This window comes from Equus asinus, chromosome 12 (genome assembly GCF_041296235.1).
Source record: "Equus asinus isolate D_3611 breed Donkey chromosome 12, EquAss-T2T_v2, whole genome shotgun sequence".
NCBI lineage: Eukaryota > Metazoa > Chordata > Mammalia > Perissodactyla > Equidae > Equus > Equus asinus.
Genome location: NC_091801.1, coordinates 18,807,925 through 18,828,092, shown reverse-complemented (window position 1 = coordinate 18,828,092; position 20,168 = coordinate 18,807,925). Strand labels below are relative to the sequence as shown.

At 37.2% G+C, this 20,168-nt stretch overlaps 1 long non-coding RNA gene across 1 annotated transcript in view; it reads right to left on the bottom strand.

Annotated features, from left to right (window-relative positions):
• LOC139039890 (uncharacterized) overlaps window positions 1–20,168 on the bottom strand; it is a 95,396-nt gene that overhangs the window by 69,786 nt on the left and 5,442 nt on the right. Inside the window, exon 2 of the long non-coding RNA XR_011493171.1 lies at window positions 410–509. This is a non-coding gene — a long non-coding RNA (uncharacterized lncRNA). The remainder of the gene's footprint in view (window positions 1–409; window positions 510–20,168) is intronic.

The following is a 20,168-nucleotide window of genomic DNA, read 5'->3' as shown; positions in this document are numbered from 1 at the left end:
TATTCTCCACTATTTAGATGGTATTTCATTCAGATCTTGTTTTCTCCTGGGAGGCACTGGATCTTATTCCCAAAATATTGAGGTAGATGATTTCCCTTCTTTTTCTACACATGATAAGTAGGAAGCACATGGCTGTGAAGAGGATTGGGACCCGTCATTGGGGTACGATGGGAAGGGAGCAAATACATGTGCCAGGGTACATCACAATGTCTGGGAAGTTCTGCCACACTTTCTGTATTCTTCCCAGGAAGGCATTTTGTCTTTTCAATTAAATTAACACTCCCTGCAATTCAGGCATCCTCTTGTCTTTTTATGGCACTTGATATTCTGTCACATTAGGCATTCACCAAGTGTTTGTTGACTCCTTATTTATGCAAACTGGAAAAGGGAAAAAATAAAGATATCGTACCATGTGTCCATTTTCAAGGCTGCAAATAGCATGAGATGCTGTCACCGAGGCTTGGTAGAAAGCTGCAGCACACAGTTTACACATATGGCTGACCTGGGAGCTGTAAACAGGGAGAAAAATATAATGTAACAAAATGTTCTCAACACTTATTTGCTTAGAAGAAATTACTATTTGGAAGGTATCCATAGTGTCTGCTAAATCATTTGTGATTAAATACATTGTCAAGGGAATAAGCCCTTTTGTTGCATATTGTAAGAAAATAGCTTTAAACAAGATGCCAAGAGGAAGGAAAGAAAAGAGAAAGGATATGTGGTAAAATATCCTTTGTTAAAATGGTAGTTGCCATTTCCCCTTTATTTTTATAGTTGTTAAAAGTAATGAAGATAACAAAAACTAACAGTCTCTAAATATTTCAAACTACATATATTTATACATACAATCATACAATATGGCCTTCTTTAATAATTATTTTTACAACAGCTATATGAGATAATTCACAGAATTGCCTCAAAGGGATCTCTAACTGCTCTAACAAAAACTTAGAAAATAACGGAATTCCCCCATAAGAGCATTTCCAACAAGTCAGTTATGAACTAGTTGACTGTGAACTTTAACCTAGCTAACAACATCCTGTGTTTACTGGAAATACCGATACAATGCTTCAAGCCAAGTGGGGCAAGATGGGCAGTTGGACTTTCTCTCTCCAAGAACCCATATGAAGCAAAAACAGGAGGTGAATGCAGCAACATCACCACCATCTTTAGGCCAGACAAGGAAAGATGCAGCTAGAGGCTATTGGCATGCCTTCCTCTCCAGGTCCTGCCTCCTTGACCTTCTCCTTGCCCCATGCATGTCTCTCTATTACATTTTCTCTGCCAAGGGCCATCGTTCTCTATAGTCTAAGCTCACATCATTTCTCCCTGGAGCTAAGGCAGCTGTCTCCTACCTATCTGGACTCCTTGCTTCCAGTCTCTTTCCCTTTCACTGCCACTAGAGTGAACTTTCTCAATCTACAGGCTTAAGTCACTTCATTTTATCAGCTCCTTAATTCTCATAGCTCCTGGAGAGCAGGAACACTGTCTTTCTCACTCCTATATCCCCAGTGCTAGCGGCTCCTGACACACAGTAGGTCTTCAGTAAATGTTGGTTGAATAAATACAGCACAAAGTGTGAAACACAAACCCCTTCACAACCTGGCCCCACCTGATCTTCAGAGCCTCATTTCCTGCTCTCTCTCCAAATGTTTCAGCAGTTCTGAATTGTTCTATTTTCCCAAACACATGATACACTTTCACATCTCTGATCTTTGATGAAGCTACTCTCTATTGCAAACATTCCTCACCCATTTCTATCCTGTCATCTCCTGATTCATCTGGGGAAGTTCAGACTGATACGCATTAAATGAACGAATGAACTAATAACTCTCCTCAGGCACCTTGCCTCTATTCCTGCATCTCACTTGCAGGACTCCCCTGTCAACACTGTCCTCCCAGTCTCACTCCTTCCTTCCAAGATTCATATTCCACCACATCTTAATATTAACTAAAACTAGCTATGTGATCCTGAACAAAATTCAGTTTGTTTTTAAAAATGTGGTTGGGAGACAGATTCTGGGCTGATGCCAACCTGGGTCTCTGTTTTTAATACTCTCATTCTTATTTCTCCCACTTTCCAACAGAAGATCTGGAAATGAGTAAGTATATCATGTATTCAGGAAACAGAAGAACAATTCAGTACATATGAAACACTTTGTGCATGGAGGAGGAGTAGGAAAAGGGCCAGAAAGGTAGGTTTGGGCTGTATTATGAATACATCCATGCGTCATGCTTCATTGAATATCATTTAACAAGCAAAATAAACAGCTAATGGGGAAGAGGAATGGGTGTGCGTGTGTGTGTGTGGAGGGTGGCCCACTGTTAAAGACAGAGGCAACCCTACTCACATCTGAAACACTTAATTCCCAAGGAAATTGAGCAGAGCAGCCAGTGGAGGACGCACGCATCCGGAGTCTTGTTTACAACTCCAGGAGGACTCAGCCACTGCAGAGAAAACTGGCTTCCCCCACCAAGCCTGGGGTGATGATGAGATTGCCAGAGGGGGAGCCAGAGCCAGAGCGCACTGACTCTCCCCAGCACTGAGAACCACGCTGCTCTCTATGGAATCTAACCCACCAGCTGACAAGAGCCAGCAAAGAGTTTGTGGACCACGCCTGAACAAGTGGCTCCTATTGAGACAGACTGAACGAGGGAAAAAAACCTAAAGAGAACTTTAATAAAAATCTAATGATAATTCTTGGGTAGATTTATTTAAAGGGAAGAAATATGTTCTGGCAAATTAAAAAATAAACACCACTTTTGAATTTAAAACCTCAAGCGAAAAACAAAGTAGTAATTAAAAGCAGTAAGCTAGATCTACAAGATCAAATGGAGAAAACAGCTGATGACAGAGACAAAAATACAAATTGAAAAAAATTTTCCTGAACTGAGAAAAAATTTGATATTTCCAATAGCAGGGACACCCCTAAGTACCAGCCAGGATTAATGAAAACTGACACATATTTAGGAGCATCCTGGCGATATTTCTAAATTTCAGAGATAAAGAAAAAATCATACAAGCTTCCAGAGAGAGATGAGGTTATTGAAAAAGAAAAGAGAATCAGAACTGGTATCATATTTCTCATTGATAGTACAAGAATCCAGAAAAAAAGGGTGGGGGGGGGAGGGGTGAACACTATTTAGAGACTTTTGAAAGCCTAGAATTGTGATCCAAGAATTCTATGCCTGGCCAGAATATCATTTATCAGGAAGCTGGAGAGCCCACTCATTGGTGGGCCCCATCTCTCTGGGACTTACTTCCCTCACTTTGTCTATGCCTGAGTGCGTACTAAAACCCTTGAGTTATATGCTATCATGGCTCTGGTGTGGCATGTCTTGACATGAATGCCTTTAAAGAAGGGAAGAGTGGGCCCAGCAGTCAGCAGGGTCAAACCACAAAAAAGGTCAAAGAAGAGCATTTTCAAACAGAAAAGGACTCAGAATTTATACCACTTATGCACCTTTTCTGAGGAAATCATTCACGACAGAATACCTCAATCAAAAAAAAATTAAATCTAAATAATAAACTCACTGTAGGAGAAAATAAACTATAAGAAATAATGGTCATCCATGAATCTAGAAAAATATATAGTTATTTAAAATACATGGTGGTATTATGTTTATATATTATATAAGAAAAACAGCATACTACTCACGAACAGGAATGGAAAGCAAAAGATGGGGTGAATAATATCTTCAAAGTGCTGAGAGAAAGTAACTGTCAATCTAGACCTGCATATTCACCTAAACTATCTTTCATTAACTAGGGTAACTAAAGACACTTTCAGATAAGCAAAAACTGCAAGAATATGCTATCAGGAAAACTTAATGAAGGAATTTTATAAGAACATACTTCAGGAAGAAAGAAAATGACCCCAAAAGAATTTTTTAAGAGACAAGAAGGAAAAATGAGCCAAGATATTGGTAAATACCTAAACAAAGTGGTAAATTTAAACATATTACCTATAACTATAGTAATGTCTAATTTAGGAGTTCAAAAAAAGATAAAAGTAAAATACTGACCAACAACAGTAAATAATTTGATGGAGTGTGATCAAAGTTCAGAACCTTATACTATTCCATAGGGAGCATTAAGATTTTTTTTCTTCTTCTCCCCAAAGCCCCCCAGTACACAATTGTATATTCTAGCTGTAGGTCCTTCTGGCTCTGCTATGTGGGATGCCACCTCAGCATGGCTTGATGAGCGGTGCTAGCTCCGCACCCAGGATCCAAACTGGTGAAACCCTGGGCCACAGAAGAGGAGTACACAAACTTAATCACTTGGCCATGGGGCTGGCCCAGGAATGTTAAGATATTGATGAACCTTTGACTTCACTAAGTTAAATACAAATGGAAAAAAGTATAGGTAAAACCTTGAAAAGAAAAGAAAAACAGTGTCTAATTTCTAAACAATTAGGAAAAAAAAGAACAGAAGAATAAAAACAAACTATCATTCAAAACAAAGAAAGAGAAACATAAGAAAGGAGAATAACAGGACAAGTAAAAAAGCATGAAGACAATTAAATCCCAAAGATATCCTAAATTCCAGTGAATATTAATGGATTAAACTTCTCAGTTAAAAGATAGAGATTGTCAAGTGGATTTTTTAAAATCCAGCTATATGCTACTGACAAGAAATATACCTACATTATAAAGACATAGAAAAGTTAAATGTAAAGGAAGAAAAAAATATATTCCAGGAAAAAAAGAGAACTAAGTGAAAACCAAAGTATCACAAATCAAAATGTTGTGAGAAGCTGTGAAAGTATTACTTGAAAGGAAGGTTTATCCCACAACTAGAAGGACATGCAACTAAGATATACAACTGTGTACGGGGGTGGGGGTTGGGGGAGATAAAGCAGGAAAAAAAAAAAAAAGATTGGCAACAGTTGTTAGCCCAGATGCCAATCTTTAAAAAAAATTTTTTAAAAAGAAAGAAAGGAAGGTTTAGTTTTAAATATTTACATATTAAAAAACAAAGTCTAAAAATTAGCGAACTTAAGTTGAACCTGTGAAAGAAAAAAGAATAACAAAACAAAATCTAAGTTGAAGGAAGATTAATAAAAGAGTAGAAATTAATAATATGGAAAATAAAGATAAAATGGACAGCATCAATTAAGCCAAAAAATGGATCATTGCAAAAACTAATAAAATAGAAAATCCTCTGGTAAGATTGATCAAGAACAAAAAGAGAAAACAAAATAACATTAGGAATGAACTGATGGACATAACTTCAGATAATGAGGAGAAGTTTTAAGAAACTATTATGAAAATTTATGCCAATAAACTTGAAAAGTTAGAAGAAATAGACAAATTCCTAGAAATATGTATCTTACCAAAACTGTTTTGAGAAAAACGACTTCATCTTATAAGATGGAATCAGAACTTTACAATCTCCTCACAAAGAAAATACCAAACCCAGATGATTTTATAGGTGAATTCCACCAAGTTATCAGATGTTCTAATCTTATACAAATTACACCAGAGATCAGAAAAAGAGGAACACTTCCCAATTTAGCCAGTGAAGTTTCTATAACATTGATATCCAAATCAGGATACAAAGAGGAAAGACCCACCTCATCCGTGAACATAGACACAGAAATGTAAATAAAATGTTAGGAAACTAAATTCTTCAGTATAAAAAAAGATAATATATCATGACAAAGCTGGGTTCATCCCAGAATGCAAAATCTATGAAATACATGAACATAATTTACCACACTACAAGATTAAAAGAGAAAAAACTATATGATAATTTTAATTGATACATAAAAGTTTTGATAATATTCAATGCTAACTCATTAGAAAAGTTCTCTGCAAACTAGGAGTTCAATAGAATTTCCTCACCCTATGCAGGACATCATTCTTGCAATGAAACATTATAGAAGGATTCCTCTGAAAATCAGGAATAAGACAAGGATACCTACAATTACCCATCTACTCAACATTTTACTGGAGGTCCTAACAAGTGCAGTAAGAAGAGAAAAAGTAAAAAATCTAGGGTTTGCAAAGAAAGAAACAGAAATATCATTTTCATAGATGATATTATTTTATGCATATAAATAAAAATAAATTATTAAATTAATAAGAGTTCTTAGCAAGGTGACTGGATATGAAATCAATATTCAAAAATCAATTGTACTTGGGGCCAGCCCCGTGGCTGAGTGGTTAAGTTCGCACTTAACCACTTACGTCATTAAGTTCTCCGCTTTGGTGGCCCAGGGTTTCACGGGTTTGGATCCTGGGTGCGGAGCTAGCACTGCTCATCAAGCCATGCTGAGGTGGCATCCCACATAGCAGAGCCAGAAGGACCTACAACTAGAATATACAATTGTGTACTGGGGGGCTTTGGGGAGAAGAAGAAAAAAAAGATGGTAACAGATGTTAGTTCAGGTGCTAATCTTTAAAACAAATTTTTTTAATTAAAAAAATCAATTGCACTTGTACACACTAGCAAGTTAAAAACATAGTCTGTTAATATCATTTATAAAGAAACAAATATACATAGTACCTAGAAATAAATATAAGAAAAGCTGTATAAGATGTTTGTGGAGAATAACTGGGTCATTAAAGAAAGCCTAAATAGAGATATGTATCATGTTAATATACAGAAAGATTCAATAATGTTGAGATGTCATGACTTTTCCCAAAACTGATGCAAATATTCCAATAATAATCTCAACAGTGTTTTTACAGGAATTTAAACCAATTCTAAAATACATTTCAGAGAGCAAAAGCCCAAGATTAGACAAAGTATTTCTAAAAGAAGAATGAACCAGCATTTTTCCCTACTGGAAAGCAAGATTTTTCCGCGAGTTATAGTAGTTAAGACAGTATTGGTGTTGACACAGGAATAGACAAAATAAATAATGAAACAGTAGAAAATTAAGAAACACAATGTTACATACATTAAAATGATATATGATAGAGATGGCATTGCAGGTTATTGGGGTAAAGGATGGACTTTTAAATAAATAGTGCTAGAACAACTGACAATAAGGAAATAATAAAATTGGATCCCTATCTTACACCAAACACAAAAATCACTTCTAGATATGTTTATGTGTAAAAGGCAAAACTTTAAACATCTTCAAAGAAAATAGAGATTAATGTACCTATGACCTCAGAGTAGAGAAGATTTATTGTACAAGACACAAAAATCACCAGTAAAACATAAAGCATGATAAATGTGACTATATTATAATCAAAAGTCTATCTATAAGTTTGCTATAAAAAAGGTAAAATATAATCCACACTCTGAAAATATTGCAAACACACATACATATACAAAAATATACACACATGTACACATAAACACTTACATATTTATAAAAAGCTCCTACAAATAGGAAAAAGACAAAAATCTGTAGAAAGACAGTCAAAGGGTACAGAGAGATAGATAATAAATAGATCACAAGATGTTAATTTCACTAACAATCAGAAAAATGCAAGTTAAAAACAAATGATACCATATTTTATCTACAACACTAGCAAAAGATAAAAATATTGATACTATTCAAAGTTGGTGACAGCGTAAATTGATACAGCCCTTTGGATAATAATTTTGGAGTATGCATCAAAACTACATTTGTAATTACCCTTTGATCCAGATCCAGGTAATCTGTTACTCAGAATCTATCCCACATATGTACAAAGATATATATGCAAACATGTTCATTGCAACAGTATAAGAATGAGAATGATTCTAGCGTCCATCCACAGGGATGGTTAACTGAATTGTGAAACAATCACTCTATGGATCACTATGCAGTTATTTAAAAATTATACATATATATATGCTGAAATTGAAATAGCTATAGGATATTGTCAAAGATAGTAATACTCACCAATTACATTTACTGCTGTTTCTAATACCTCTTGCAGTTAGGTGAGTCCAAAAATTATTATTATTTCTAGACAATAAGCTTAGGAAAGTCACGTGTCACTTCTGGCCTGAAAGACTCCAAAGCTCATGACTGGCTCTCCAGTTGCACTTCTCTGACAGTGACCAAGGATGATGCAGTAACAGGATGTGAAACCTCCAACAGGCTAGGTCCCTGAGTGACTCTGTGGAGCAGAGATGCCCCCTCCACCAATCCATGAAATATGAATGAAAAACAGATTTATTGGGTTAAACTACTTGAATTTCAGCCTCAATTTGTTACTGCAGTACAACCTAGCCAATTCTAATCAATATTTATTAAGAGAAAAAAAGACAAATCACAGGACAAAACTTAAAGAGTATTTATTATTTTATATACTTTTTAAAATTATATGTGTGTGTATTTACTCACACATTAATGTAAATTTATCAAGGGTTAACAATTTTTATCTCTGAGGTGGGGAAATGAGAATTCAAAGAAAAGAAAAAGGATGATAAGGGATTCTATGCTCTACATTGCTTGAATTTTTCAAAAGCATATATCTGTACACCACTTGTATAAATATTTTCTTAAAAAATAAAATCGGGGTCGGCCTGGTAGCACAGTGGTTAAGTTTGCACACTCCACTTCAGCGTCCCAGGGTTCGCCTGTTGGATCCCAGGCACAGCCCTTCGAACTGCTTGTCAAGCCATGCAGTGGCAGGCGTCTCATATATAAAGTAGACAAAGATGGGCAGAGATGTTAGCTCAGGGCCAGTCTTACTCAGCAAAAAGAGGAAGATTGGCAACAGATGTTAGCTCAGGGCTAATCTTCCTCAAAACAAAAAACAATCAAAAATAAATAAATAAAATAAAATTGTTTCTTAAATATAATATAGGATTCCTTCCAAATCTTCCAACATTTCACATGTATCACCCCAATTATCACCTCCCTTCCACTCTCCTCCCTTCCTCACATGACCACCTCCACGAATGGAAAAGCTCCAAATTAAGAGAATGACTCTCCAATTCACACAACTTGGAAACCCCAACTGGTAGCCTTTCCGAAAGTGCTGTGTGGGGAACAACATGTTAGCGTTATTACTTGACAGCAAGTTTATTGTTTGTATCGTTTTTCTGACAATGCCTGAGATTGGCAAATTACTTAGACTGAGAGTTAGCATCCACAATAATGTTCAAGATCCTGTGTTACAAATAAAATTACATCCCACTATCAGAAAAGATTTCTCTTCTAGGCCAACCTCCAACACTCACGATTAAAGAAAATTCTAAGGAAAGAAGCCTTGCACAGCTAGAGTTAACTGGGGGAAAGCAAATGTGATTCTTCCCTAAAGCATTCGTTTCTGGAGATGCCGATCCTTCCCACTGATCAACACTCTTCTAAAGCACTTTTCTACTGGTTTTCCTGCTACCTTTTTTCGTAGATTAAGAGGTCTGTGACATTATCAACTATTGCAAAAGAAGCTTTGGGCAAAGTAAATGGAGGTCTTTTTATCTTTAAAAGGTATTTGGCTAAGCAAGTTTAATATTTTGCCTACACATGAATATAGTATATATTATTATGGGGTTTGTAATTTATCAACTTATATGATTCAAATCCCCAACCTTCAAATTCTCTTTATCTCTTTTAAATTCCTCCAATGAAATCTAAAAATAAAATTGATGTTCTATTTTAGATCTTTTTCTGTTTATAGACTTCTATGTCTTAAGCTAATGGTCTTAACTATTTTTAAATATCACACTTTGGTTGTGATAATTTGCATATGAGGTATTTTTAGAGAATAGTTTGGATCATAAATTTAAAAACTCCAATTCTATTAAACTGAGATTTTGATAACTCAAAATGAAGGGAAATGTGAATGCCTGGAGACACCCCCAAAATAGTAAAAGATAAAGCAATCTGCTATTTAAAGGATGTAACAACCACACTGAATACTGCTTTCAATACTAGTAATAAAAGCTAACATGCATCAACTACTTTCTGGGTTTCAGACACTGTGAATACATTTTCACATTTAATCCTCAAGAGAGCATGAAGAGAGGAGTGACATCAGCAACATGGCTGAGTGAGCAGTTTTCTTTGTCTCTCTCCCTTCAAACTACAACTAATTGGACATTCATCGGTCAACAAAGGATATCCACATAGAACTTCAGGACGCCTGAGAGACCCATGCTGCTATACATTGGAAGGTGGATGGACTTCCCCCGAGGAGGAGGTGGAGATAGTTGAAAACTCTCCAACTCCCAGACAGCCTAGTACCTACAAGTGACTTTCTACCAGCTGATATGCCCATAGCATCGCCATGGCATCAAGGGTGGGTGTGCACGTGCGCATCAGCGGCGCATCAGCAGCGTGACTGTGGAAACAGGTGACTACAGCCTTAAGCCCCCCGCAATTGCTCCTTAGCCCAGTGGGAAAATCCATGGTCCCACAGCAGCCAAAGGGAAAGCTTCTACTTGGCCTTAGCCAAGAGGCCCTGGCCAGCACTCAGACTGCTGGTAGGCCCTGAGGCAAAAAGGGGCTCCGCCGTTTGAGCAACCTGCCGGCCACATCGAACAAACAAAGCCCTGCTGCAGCCCTCAGGGAGCAAGGGAGACCCAGAGGGACCATGTGAGTGAGCAGTGACAATCTGGAACCCCAGCCTGACTGCTCCCTGTTCCAAGGGGAAAATCCATGGTCCCACAGCAGCTGCAGGGAAAGCTTCTGCCCAGCATTAGTGGAGAGGCCCCACCCAGTAATCACAAGCCTGGAAGGCCCTGAGGTAGAAGTAGCACAGCTGGGTGAGCTAACCACAGTCTTCAGTAGATACCTATAACTCTGCTGTGGCCCACAGTGGTCAAGTGAGATCTTGCAGGACCTGACAGTGGCAGAGCTGTGAATCTAGGTGAACCTGTTCCCAGCCGCTGTGAAAGCCCATAACACCACTGCAGACCCTAAGGAGGGAGCATGTCTAGGCAGTCTGTGAGAGTAGGCACCAGCAACCTGAGGCCCCCTTGAGACTGTCCCTACAGCTGACGAGAGACCCCACAGGGCCACTGCAATCACAAGGACGGGCCCAGGCTCGGTCAGGAATAGCTGACAGGGATCCTGGTCGGTGCAGATTACACAGCTGCTGCCCACCTCCCACCACCAGCAGAAGCAAGGGGAAGCAGTAACCAAACTCTATCTCTATGTAGATGCACAAATCCATGCCATCAAGCAGTATGAAAAAATATATTAGATCTCCATAACAGAAGGAAAATGACAAGTACCCAGAAAACAATCCTGAAGACACTGAAATCTGTAACCTAAATGACAATGAATTCAAAATAGCCATCATTAAAAAACTCAATGAGTTAAAAGAGAATACAGATAGACAACTCAACAAGTTCAGGAGCTATGTCACAAAAGAGCTTGATACTATAAAGAAGAACCAATCAGAAATGTTGGAGATGAAGAACACAATGGAGAAGATTAAGAAAAATCTGGACTCTCTGAACAGTAGGGTAAATAAAATAGAAGACAGAATTAGCAATTTGGAGGATAGGAATATAGAAATGCTGCAGATAGAGGAGGAGAGAGAACTAAGACTAAAAAGAAATGAAGAAACTCTCCGAGAAATATTCAACTCAATTAGGAAATGCAACATAAGAATTATAGGTATCCAAGAGGGAGAAGAGAAGGAGAAGGGGGCTGAAAGCCTGTTCAAAGAAATAATGGCTGAGAACTTCCCAAACCTGGGGAGAGAGATGGAATTCCATGTGACAGAAGCTAATAGATCTCAAACTTTATCAATGTAAAAAGACCAACCCCAAGGCATATAGTAGTGAAGCTTGCAAAAGTCAATGACAAAGAGAAAATATTAAGGGCAGCAAGGCAAAAGAAAATAACCTACAAAGGAACCCCCATAAGGCTGTCAGCAGATTTCTCAGCAAATACCTTACAGGCTAGACGAGAGTGGAATGATATATTCAAAACTCTGAAGGACAAAAACTTGCAGCCAAGAATACTCTATCCAGTTAAAATATCCTTCAAATATGATGGACAAATAAAAACTTTCCCAGATAAACAAAAGTTAAAGGAGTTCATCGCCACAAGTCCCCCCCTACAAGAAATGCTCAAGAAGACCCTCATACCTGAAAAAACAAAAAAAGGAAAGGGGTTACAAAACCCAGAGCAAAGGAAATAAGTAGAAAGACAAAATCAGAAAGTTGCAGCTCTCCAACAGAACAGGTTAGCAAAGGCTAAATACAACATTAAAGATAAAAGGAAGGGAAACACCAAGAATAAATATAATCTTGTCATTTTAACCACAAACTCACAACACAAGAAGGGAGAAAAAAAAATCTGACAATAACAACCTAGAAGGGGAAGAGGAAAGGGATGGAATGGCTTAATTTAAGGAAATAAGAGGCTAACAGAAAATGGACTATCTCATCTATGTGATGTTTTATACAAACCACATGGTAACCACTAAAAAAATAACAAGAATAAAGACACAAATTACAAATAAGAAGAAAGCCAATATAGAAACCTACCTACCTGAATTGGTAGTCCAAAAATCATGGGATGAGAAACAAAGGAAATGCAAGAGAACTAGAAAACAAGCAATAAAATGGCAGCATCAGGCCCCTGCATTTCAATAATCACTCAAAATGTAAATGGATTGAACTCTCTAGTCTGGATTAAAGAACAAGACCCAACAATATGCTGCCTCCAGGAAACACACCTCAGCCCCAAAGACAAACACAGACTCAGAGTGAAGGGATGGAAGACAATACTCCAAGCTAATAATGAACATAAAAAAAAAGTTGCCATACTTATATCAGACAAAGTAGGCTTCAAAGCAAAACAGATAAAGAGAGACAAAGAGGGGTAGTTTATAATGATAAAAGGGACACTGCACCAAGAAGACATAACACTTATAAATATATATGCATCCAACACAGGAGCACCAAAGTATGTAAAGCAACTATTAACAAAACTAAAAGGAGATATCAACAACAATACAATAATAGTAGAGGACCTCAACACCCCACTGACACCAATGGATAGATCATCCAGACAGAAAGTCAACAAGGAAATTGCAGAATTCAATGAAAAACTAGACCAGATGGACTTAATAAATATATATAGAACATTCCATCCAAAAAGAGCAGGTTACACATTCTTCTCAAGTGTGCATGGAACATTCTCAAGGATAGACCATATCTTGGGAAACAAAGCAAGCCTCAACAAATTCAAGAGGGTTGAAATAATATCAAGCATCTTTTCCGACCATAATGCTATGAAACTAGAAATCAACTGCAAGAATAAAGCTGGGAAAGGGGCAAAAATGTAGAGATTAAACAACATGCTACTGAACAACCAATGGATCACTGAAGAAATTAAAGAAGAAATCAAATATTATCTGGAGACAAATGAAAATGAAAACATGCCATACCAATTCATTTGGGATGCAGCAAAAGCAGTCCTAAGAGGGAAATTCATTGCATTACAGGCTCACCTCAATAAACAAGAAAAATCTCAGATAAGCAATCTCAAATGACACCTAACAGAACTAGAAAAAGAAGAACAGACAAAGCCCAAAGTAAGGAGAAGGAGTGAAATAATAAAACTCAGAGCAGAAATAACTGAAATTGAAACAAAAAAGACAGTAGAAAGGATCAATGAAACAAAGTGTTGGTTCTTTGAGAAAATAAACAAAATTAACAAACCCTTAGCCAGGCTCACTAAGAAAAAAAGAGAGAAGACTCAAATAAATAAAATTAGAAATGAAGAGGAGAAATTACAACAGATACCACAGAAATCCAAAAGATTATAAGAGAATACTATGAAAAACTATATGCCAAGAAATTGGACAACCTAGAAGAAATGGATAAATTCTCAGACTCTTACAACCTCCCAAAACTGAAGCAGGAAGAAATAGAGAATCTGAATAGACCAATCACAAGTAAAGAAATTGAAACAGTAATCAAAAACCTCTCCAAAATAAAAGTCCAGGACCAGACAGCTTCTCTGGTGAATTCTACCAAACATTCAAAGAAGATTTAATACCTATCCTTCTGAAACTATTCCAGAAAATTGAAGAAGATGGAACTCTTCCTAACACATTCTATGAAGCCAACATCACCCTGATCCCCAAACCAAGCAAGGACAACACAAAGAAGGAAAACTACAGGTCAATATCACTGATGAGCAAAGATACAAAAATCCTCAACAAAATTCTGGCAAACCGAATATAGCCATACATTAAAAAGATCATACACCACAATCAAGTGGGATTTATACCAGGGACACAGGGATGGTTCAACATCCACAAGTCAATCAACGTGATACACTACATTAACAAAATGAGAAACAAAAATCACATGATCATCTCAATAGATGCAGAGAAAGCTTTCGACAAGATCCAACATCCATTTATTATAAAAACTCTCAATAGGAGTCAGCCCCATGGCCGAGTGGTTAAGTTCACGTGCTCTGCTTCAGCGGCCCAGGGTTTTGCTGGTTCAAATCCTGGGCGTGGACATGGCACCACTTATCAGGCCATGCTGAGGCGGCATCCCACATGCCACAACTAAAAATGCACAACTATGTACCAGAGAGCTTTGGGGAGAAAAAGGAAAAGTAAAATCTTAAAAAAAAAAAAAAAACACTCAATAAAATGTGTATAGAAAGAAAGTACCTCAACATAATAAAGGCCATATATGACAAACCCACAGCCAACATCATACTCAATGGGCAAAAACTGAAAGCCATCCCTCTGAGAACAGGAACAAGACAAGGGTGTCCACTCTCACCACTCTTATTCAACATAGTACTGAAGGTTTTGGCCAGAGGAATTAGGCAGGAAAAAGAAATAAAAGGAATCCAAACAGCCAATGAAGAAGTGAAATTCTCACTATTTGCAGACGACAGATCATATATATAGAAAACACCAAAGAATCCATTGGAAAACTATTAGAAATAATCAACAGCTACAGCAAAGTTGCAGGGTAATAAATCAACTTAAATAAATCAGTAGCGTTTCTATGCTCTAACAACAAACTAACAGAAAAAGAACTCAAGAACACATTCCCATTCGTAATCACAACAAAAAGAATAAACTACCTTGGGGTAAAGTTAATCAAGGAAGTGAGAGACCTATACAATGAAAACTACAAGACTTTCCTGAAAGAAATTGATGACGACATAAAGAGATGGAAAGACATTCCATGCACATGGATTGGAAGAATAAGCATAGTTAAAATGTCCATACTACCTAAAGCAATCTACAGATTCAACGCTATCCCAATCAGAATCCCAATGACATTCTTTACAGAAATTGAACAAAGAATCCTAAAATTCATATGGGGAAACAAAAGACCCAAATCACTAAAGCAATCCTGAGAAAAAAGAACAAAGCTGGAGGCATCACAATCCTTGACTTCAAAACATACTACAAAGCTACAGTAATCAAAACAGCATGGTACTGGTACAAAAACAGGTCCACAGGTCAACGGAACAGAATTGAAAGCCCAGAAATAAAACCACACATATATGGACCGCTAATCTTCGACAAAGGAGCTGAGAGCAGACAAGGGAGAAAAGAAAGTCTCTTCAACAAATGGTGCTGGGAAAACTGGACAGCCACATGTAAAAGAATGAAAATTGACCATTCTTTTTCACCATTCACAAAAATAAACTCAAAACGGATCAAAGACCTAAAGATAAGACCTGAAACCATAAGGCTTCTAGAAGAAAATACAGGCAGTACACTCTGACATCAGTATCAGAAGGATCTTTTCAGACACCATGTCTTCTCAGACAAGAGAAACAATAGAAAGAATAAACAAATGGGACTTCATCAGACTAAAGAGCTTCTTCAAGGCAAGGGAAAACAGGATTGAAACAAAAAAACAAGCCACCAATTGGGAAAAAATATTTGCAAGTCACATATCTGACAAAGGGTCAATCTCTATACTATATAAATAACTCACACAACTCAACAACAAAAAAATCTAACAATCTGTTCAAAAAATGGGCAGGGGACATGAAAAGACATTTCCCCAAAGAAGATACACGGATGGCCAATAGACACATGAAAAGATGCTCATCATCACTAATCATCAGGGAAATGCAAATCAAAACTACACTAAGATATCACCTTATACCTGTTAGACTGGAAAAAATAACCAAAACAAAAAGTCACAAATGTTGGAGAGGTTGTTGAGAAAAAGGAACCCTCATACACTGCTGGTGGGAATGCAAACTGGTGCAGTCACTATGGAAAACAGTATGGAGATTTCTCAAAAAATTAAAAATAGAAATACCATATGACCCAACCTATCCAAAGAACTTGAAATCAGCAATTCCAAAAGTCCCATGCACCCCTATGTTCTTTGCAGCATTATTTACAATAGCCAAGATGTGGAAGCAACCTAAGTGCCCATCAACTGATGACTGGATAAAGAAGAGATGGTATATGACCCAGCTATCCCACTACTGGGTATCTATCCAAAGAGCTTGAAATCAGCAATTCCAAAAGTCCTATGCACCCCAATGTTCATTGCAGCATTATTTACAATAGCCAAGATGTGGAAGCAATCTAAGTGCCCATCAACAGATGATTGGATAAAGAAGATGTGGTATATATATATATACAATGGACTACTACTCAGCTGTAAAAAAGAACAAAATTGTCCCATTTGCAACAACATGGATGGACCTTGAGGAAATTATGTTAAGTGAAATAAGCCAGATAGAGAAGGACAATCTCAGTATGACTCCACTCATATGAGGAATTTAAACATGTAGACAAAGAGAACAGATTAGTGGCTACCAGGGGAAAGGTGGGGTACGGGGTGGACACAAAGGGTGAAGGGGTGCACCTACAACACGACTGACAAACAATAATGTACAACTGAAATTTCACAAGATTGTAACCTATGAATAACTCAATAAAAGTTAAAAAAAAGAAGAGATGGTATATGTATACAATGGAATATTACTCAGCCATAAAAAGGATAAAATCATCCCATTCACAACAACATGGATGGACCTTGAGGAAATTATGTTAAGTGAAATAAGCCAGATAGAGAAAGACAATCTCTGTATGACTCCACTCATAAGTGGAAGTTAAACATGTAGACAAACAGAACAGATTAGTGGTTACCAAGGGAAAGGGGGGGTGGAGGGTGGGTACAAAGGGTGAAGGGGTGCACCTACAACATGACTGACAAACAATAATGTACAACTGAAATTTCACAAGGTTGTAAACTATCATAACCTTAATAAAAAGTTTAAAAAAAAAAGAGAGAGCATGAAGATACTGTAATTTTTCTTCATTTCACAGATGAGAAAATTGAAGACTATACTCATTATGCTGGTCAGTATATTAGTTCACTGGGGCTGCCATAAGAAAGTACCACAGACTAGGTGGCTCAAACAGAATAAATTTATTTTCTCATAGCTGTGGAGGCTAGAAGTCAGAAATCAAGGTGTCAGCAAGATTGACTCCTTCTGAAGGCTATGAGTGATGGATCTGTTCCAGGACTCTTTCACTGTCTTGTAGATGGCCATATTGTCCATGTCACATCATCTTCTCTCTGTGTATATCTCTGTCCTAATTTCTTCTTCTTACAAGGACACCAGTCATGTTGAATTAGGGCCCACACTAAGGCTCTAATTTTAATTTAATTACCCCTATAAAGACCTTATCTCCAAATAAGATCATATTCTGAGATACTAGAGGTAAGACTTCAGCATATGACTTTGGGGAATGACACAATTCAGTCCACAACACTCATTGGCAGAACAAGGATGTGACCCAAGGTCTATGACTCCAAAGCCTAAACTCATAACCATTCTATTTTACTGTCTCATGGTGGCTTGATTCCTCAGATTTTCCTGTCTTATATGTATTTATTTTAACTTCCTTACAAAACCATAAAATCCTTGACAGCAAGGATGATATCTTATTCCCTCAACAGATATTTATTGAGCATTAGTCAACAAATATTTGTCACTATTCTAGAATGTTCTAAGTACTGTTTCGGGCACTGGAGCTACAGCAGTGAGCATGACAAAATTGCTGTTTTCAAAGAGTTTACTTTGGGGAAGTGAAACAAAGCAGACAATAAAAATAAATAAATAAGTGCCATAAAGACAATAAAACAGGATAATGTGGTGAAGGTGGGTGGTTTCTTTAGATGGTGAGCTAGCACAAATGAGATTTTCTAATTAGATTATCATAAATCAAGGATTTCATGCAATGTGAAAGTTTATAAATAATTTCAAGGATATAGGTAATCAAGAGACTCAAAAGAAAAAGTCTGGAACATCCAGGGGAGCTGCCTACGTCCTTCCTCCCCACAACAGACATGTACTCTCTAGCCCAGAAAAATAAATGAGGTTTCTACGTGAGAGTCACAGGTCACTTCACATAGCAGGAGGAATGTCTACATTATAAACATGCCCATTCTCTCTCCCAGAGAGTTGTGTAGCCTACATGACATTCTCCAGGTAACCATGCCACATGTATCCATACATTCTGAGTTTATTTACTACAAATAATCCTTTAGCCAGGGACATCTTATTAACAAGATTCTGCAGATAAGGGCTCTTCTTCCTGGCAAATACCATTAGTCTATTTACTTGGATGTCCAGTTGACCAGGAGATTAGACAGATCACCTGCCTTCTTTTCTTTCACCTGGGAATATCCCTGTAAACAAAGCAAATGGATGACTGGCCACCTGATTTAACTCCTTTTTTCTTAAATGGTATGGTCAAGGAGCATTCCTATGTGGAAGTGGTATTTGGCCCATCACTTTTCATACTTCACAATTCTTACAAATATTACACATTATCAGCTATGCCACCACTAATTTCAAGTGGCAAACACCACACTTCCATTTCCAACAATACTGTAGACCAGATAACCTGAAATTTCTGCTACAAAACACACAAAAATACTGGATAAAAAGGAACAAACATAATTTTGAATTCATAACTGACCTCTCATGAAAAGGAAACAATAGTCTCAAGAGCCAAAAGCAAAGAAAGAACTAAAAACCAGAGTGGACATCTTGAGAGCAGATGTGCTAGCAGCCCTGGGGGGTGAAAGGGATGGCGTACTACTGGTCTCTGTCACCTAGGGATTTGATTTTACCGCTCACAAGGAATAAGGCCTTGGTCCACATGAGGTGAGAAATTGAAACAGAGATGCCCAAAGAAGGGAGGATTTACGAAGGGCATGGATGAAAGAATAACCTAGAGAAAAAAATCCAACTACTAGCAGAAGGAAATTATAATAAAGAATCTTGTCTGACATGGCCTGGATCAAGTGTGAAAAAAAAATGTTTTTACTATATTTTAGCTATGGATTCCTTCTCATGTGGGTTTGGGGTTTGGATTTATAGAACCCAAATGATCAGGAGCCCCCAAACCAAGTTATTAATATAAAAAGGGTTCCATGATGATGATGAAGCAAATTCAAAACTTCTCTGGGAGGACATGCCCTACATACAGACAACATAGGATGCCCACAGATAAGAAGACTAGCGCAAAATTCAAATTTACCAAACACAAGAAAACCCAATCAGCAGACACAACAAAGGCAATATTAGACTCTCAGGAACTTCAGATAATAGAATTAACAGATGGAGACTATAAAATAAATATTCCAAATTATTAAAGAGTCAAAAAATGAACTTGAAGTATGAAAAGAACAAGATACTATGTGAAAAGAACAGGCTTGAAAACAAAACAACTAGACTTCCTACAAAACAAAACTATAGTGTGTTCATTCAAAGTTCAACAGACAGTTTTTAAAGGCAGTTTAAATACAGCTCTAGGAAGAATTAGTGAACTGAAAATGGATCTGAGGAATTACCCTGAAGACAGCACACAGATAATGCAACAGAAAATAAGAAAGAGGGATTAAAACTTGGAGAATAGTATAAGTTCCAATTTATTTATTTGTAGTTCTAAGAAGGAAAAACAGAAAGTGGCAGAAGTAATATTCAAAATTATAATGATTAGGAATGTTTTACAGTTAATAAAAGACATGAACCATCCAATTCAGGAAAGAAATCTTAAGCATAATAAGTAAAAAGAAATCCACACTCAGAAACATTGTGGTGAAACTGAAGAGACCAAAGACAATGAGAAGAAGAACTTAAATGAGAGAAGAGAGAAGTCATGCAGGTTGGATTCTTCAGAAGCAAACAATGAGACAGAGTTTTGGGGAGAAGGTGCTTATTAGGGATCAACTCCAGTAAAAGAAAGGGGGTGGAAGCAGGATTGAGCAGAGGAAGAAG